Below are 5436 nucleotides of genomic sequence, written 5' to 3'. Positions count from 1 at the left end.
TATAATTTTTTTTTTTCTGAACTGAATAAAATTTTTAATGTTCTCTTTCTAGCTCTGATGGCAACTATAGTAGGAGGCGGACCAGGGATGACGAGGAAGAAGCTGGTTCATCCTCGATGGATGTTAAGCAATCATCTGCTCCCATGACTACCACAACAGCTGCTACTGCAGCCACTACTGCCGCCACCACCCCAAGAGCAACTACCCCATCCTCTGTCTGTCATCACCATCAATGTGTCCCTATCCTTCCTCCGGCGAACTCCTGGAACCCTCTGCAAAACGCATAGGGAGCTTGAAGTGGAGTCACAAGCCCTATCCCTTATGCGAAAGGTCAATGGGAAAGAGAACATTGACAGTTTGGGCTTAGACGTCGGATGCGTCCCCAATTGGCCAATGATTACATGGCTTTGCCTGTCCTTTGCGACAGTTTGAGTTCACTGATTCTCTGCCCCACTGGAGGATTTCATCAAGGAAATGAAGGTAGCTATGGGACAACAGGCCCAAGATGTGCAAGAAAGGAGATCACAAGTCGCTGTAGATTTAGACAAAATAAAGAGAGACACATGTATTTAACAAATTTCTTACCAAATAAATCTCTAGATCTCATCAGTACAGCATGGTTGGATGGACGTCCTAAGCCCAAGTTGACAGGGAAGTCATGAAAAGCTACATGTGTCTTCACTTCTAAATCCGGACTACTTAAGTCACCGATATAGTTGTGAAGCACACATGTGGCTTTGATGACGCTGTCAACTGTGGCCTCATCCAACTGCATTGCACTGGTGAAGACCCTCCACTTTTTAGTCATGATCCCAAATGTGCACTCCAAGAAGCATTGTGCCTGGCTCAGCCTCATGTTGAAGACTGGTTCACTGCAACGGGACATGAAGGAATAGAGTTTAACAAGTAACTTAAAGCGTAACTGTCATTTCAGGGCCATTTTTCTGAAAACATTAAATATCAACAGTACAAGCGATTTTAAGAAACTCTGTAATAGGTTTTATGTACTAAAAGAGTTTCCTTCTGTACTGAAAAAGCAATCTCCCAGCCTCCCCCCTCACATCAAATGAAGCAGGATTTCTGTCTCCATTATGTGGCTATGGAGAGGGGAGGGGCTGTTAGGAGTGACTAAGCACGGAGCAGTCCTGCAGAGCACAACACCCTGCAATCTTCTCTCAGTAAGTTCATAGATAAGCACTGACCTTTCTGACACCTGAATTTAGCGTTTTAGGTGCCCAGAGAGTCTACAGACAGCTGACCTTCATGTCACCTCTTCCTGCTCCCTCATCTCCCTCAGCCCCTCCCCCCTTCATAGGCTTACAATGGAGAGAGCAGAGCCCGTCTTCACTGGCTTCTCTGTAATGAAGACGTGTTTGCCTGATAATGCACAGATAAAAAGTCAGGGGAGGAGGCTGGGAGATTGCTTCTTGAGTACAGAAGGAGGCTTTTTTGGCTGATGAAACCTATTACAGAGTTTCTTAAAATCGCTTATACTACTGATTTCTGCAATAAAAAAAAACATGACAGTTACGCTTTAATAATTCTCTACGTACTAGACAAAGATAAGCAAATTACTGAAAGGGGAATTTATTTAAAAAAAAATGTTGAGACTGGGCATATATATATATATATATATATATATATATATATATATATACACTATATACAGTATTTTCCTATACGACTACCTTTTGAAAAGTCGGGGGTCGTCTTATACGTCAGGTGTCGTCTTATAGTGAGGGTACTGAAAAACGCAGAAACCGGGCTGGAGAATCTGCAGTCACCACTTACGGTGGGGGGAGTTCTAAAACGGCCACATCCCTGCCATATGCGGCGACAGTATGAAGGGACTGGTGCTGTGCCTAGCAAAACACACCTTCTTCACCTGTCTAGCCCGCCTGGTATTACTGTACCTCCATCTCAGCCTCTCAGATCTCGCTGCTGTCTGATGTTTTTATTAATTTTTATTTGGTGTGCGTTAAAAGTATACAGCGGGTATATCCCAAACTCTATTTTTACTGGAAACGTTGGGGGTCATGTAGCCCTAATTACCCCCTTTCCCATTATACAAATAAAAATATTAACAAATATAAAAAAAACTTACATTTCATAAAAGCAAAAAAAAAAAAAAAAAAGTGCTGATTTTTTAAAATTATATTTAGAAAAAGTTAATAAAAAACAAAAAATTTTCTCTTACACCAATATGATACCAATAAAAAACTAGAGATCATGGCGCACAAAATGACACCCCAAGCAGCTCTGTAGGTGGAAAAATAAAAGCGCTATGGCTCTTCGAAGAGGAGGAGGAACATTACTTCAGTCTGACCGTGCATCAATCACCTTTGGTCATGAAGGGGTTAAAAAAGATGTGGGTGTTTTTAAACTGTAGGAAACTCCTGGGGGCTGTCTCTTTAAATTTTTTGTTTAAATTGCAAGCAGAATTCATGCTGAGAAATCAGTGAGAAAACAGTTTGCTGTTAAATGACGGCCGTCCACTAAATTTCAACAGTGTATGAACATAGCCTTTCTGTGTTTCAACCTACTCCTGGTTTTGGTTGCTGACCAAAATACTGAGCAAAAATACTGTGCGTGAACATAGCCTAAAAGTCACAATAGGGCCATTTTAACCCCTTACGAACGACAATTTTCATTTTTGAACTTTTGCTTTTTGCTCCTGTTTAAAGAGGATAATGATGAGGAGGAAGGAAGGAGAGACGTCGCAGAACTAGGGCAAAGACACTCTAGGCCAAACCAGTTTGACACAGAGCGCTGCAGCTTAAAAGCTAATTTTTTTTTCTAACTAAGGCACCAGACGCATTTTAAAAGACACGTTCGATTAGGATTTACTCTTATCAAATGGACAGTACTAGTGGTGTGGTGGATTGGTGGATAGTGTCGCTTTAAACAGCCATAGCACTTTAACACTAAATTCTTGTAACACCAATTGTACTTTGCAATGACTTACATGTTATCTATGTTCCTCAAGTCAGAACGATTACGATGATATGTAACATGTATAACTTTTATTTTACCTGACTGCTCATAAAAAAAGAAAACCTTTTAAAAAACTAATCCATTTCCTAACAATTGTTTTGGCCAAGAGGAAGCACAGAGTTTGTATGTGCGTGATGATTGTTGCCAGTTCTCTAGTTAGTGTCGTTCTCGCATGTTTTTAAAAGAATAAAGTCATTTCAGTCCACCGGTTGGTGAGTGCCACAGTGATCTTTTGAAATTGAAAAATAATAAACAAAGTATTTGGTAATGCTGCACGTGGAATTGCCTGAACTATTAAATTATCATATTCACAATCTTGTATGGTAAACAGCGTAAACGCAAAAATGTCACAAATTGATGATTTTAAGTCGCATCACATTCCGGAAAAAAAAATTGAATAAGAAGTGATCAAAAAGTTACATGTATTCAAGTGTGGTACCAATAAAAGCTAGATTATGGCACAAAAATGAGTCATCAAAAAGCCCTATAGACCAAAAAATAAAAATGTTCTAAGAGTCAAAAAAGAGCAATTATAAGCGCATTTACTTTAAAAAGGTTGTAATTTTTTAACCCCTTACCTCCTGAGCCACTTTCCATTTTTGCACTTTTGTTTTTCCTTCATGTTTAAAAGGCTATTATAAAGCTTGCATTTTTTTTACCTACAGACCCACATGATCCCTTATTTTTGCGGCACCTATTCAACTTTGTAGTGACACGACTTTTTGTGCGGTGAAAAAGCAATTTGTTTTCATTTCAGGTGATTTTGTTTACATTGTTCGCCCTAAGGTAAAACTGGCATGTTATCTATGTCCCTCAAGTCAGTACAATTACAATGGCAACCTATTGTTTATAAACTTTATTTTGGCATTTAAAAAAATTAAAAAAATTAAAAAAAAAACTAAATGTTTAATATTGCTCTATTACCATACCATAACGATTATTTTTTCGATTATGGGGCTATTTGAGGTGTCATTTTTTGTGCCATGATCTGTACTTTTTATTGGTAGCTTGCTTGCGTATATGCAACGTTTTGATTGCTTTTTATTATAATTTTTCCATATTTTATGTGACCAAAAATCAGCAATTTTGCATTTAGGGTTTTTTTTGCGCTTATGGCGTTTACCCTAAGAGATCAGGAATGTCATAATTCAATAGTTCAGGCAATTACACCAATATGTGCCAATAGCAAATATGTTTATTTTTACATTTACTTTTATTTATAAAATGGGACTAGAGAGGGTGATTTCAACATTATGGTATTTTTTATTAATGATTTTTTTTCACTATAACTTGGAAGTCCCCCTATGGGATTTCTATGCTAACAACAGATCTATCATAGAGATCAGTGCTTGATTACCATGGGCTTCTGATGCCCATTGTAATCGAGTGCCGAGGCGGAATCAGAGTCATGGGGCCACAAGCATGAATTGTCCCTCTGCAGTTGCAATCCATCCACTACTAGACCACCTCAAATGTTGCTCAACTAGCATTTAAATGCAGCTGTCATTTTCAACCGCTGCAATTTAATAATTTATTAGTCAGGCATGGCAATTGGCCGTGCCAGCTTATAGTAGCCAGGTGTTGGGCGGTTCAGAGAAGGATCACAGCGTGACTCCTCTGTGAACCTCTCTACCTGCCACAAAGAATATGGTACATTATCTGTCTGGAAAGGGATAAAAGACGTAAAATAAAAGTTATATAAAGTGTGTATCGTTGTATTCGTACTGATATGAACTGAAGTGTGGCGTCATTTAAGCCACATGGCAAATGGCGTATCATTACAAAGCACAATTCATGTGAGGAATAAAAAAAATCATATGGGTCAGCAGCTGAAAAAAGGTAGCGCTATGGCTTTTAAATATACTATAGAGCAACTTTATTAACAGCAATGAATTATTAAAAATAAAGTTTATTCTCCTGAGTGCCCCTTTAAGAAGGAGTCTAAGGTGCTCATCCAGCTGTACCAAACGTTGCATAAGTAGAGAAATACGAGCCAAATCTAATAAAGCAACTACAGCAACACAGGTCACTGCTCTGGGGGAGAGGAGTTTAAAGGCGAGTTGTATAGGCTGGAGGCCTTCCACATTCAGCGCCTATGGCATGCCAACAGAGACTGAGAGAAGGTATAACGGCCGCCATCTTCCTAGGGTGTTAGCATAGAGGATACACGGACGACAATGTGCGCACGACCTAGGTGTAGACACACTGTCAGCCAGCCGTGACCAAGCCCAGCCATGAACACCACGCCGCGCACACAACCTAGACCGACTTTTTGTCCTTCCACGCTTCCCTAACCCTGTTCTCCCTCCTAAATCCCGCCATACTAAAACACCACACAGCTACTGCGCAAGCTGTAACTAGCTGCTCCGAATACCAACAACATCCGGTCTAATCTACCGGAAGGGGCGGGACGCTAAGTGACGGCGTTACAGTCATACTGCG

The sequence above is a fragment of the Dendropsophus ebraccatus genome, chromosome 1 (assembly GCF_027789765.1).
Source record: "Dendropsophus ebraccatus isolate aDenEbr1 chromosome 1, aDenEbr1.pat, whole genome shotgun sequence".
Taxonomy (NCBI): Eukaryota; Metazoa; Chordata; class Amphibia; order Anura; family Hylidae; genus Dendropsophus; species Dendropsophus ebraccatus.
This window is presented reverse-complemented; position numbering follows the sequence as displayed.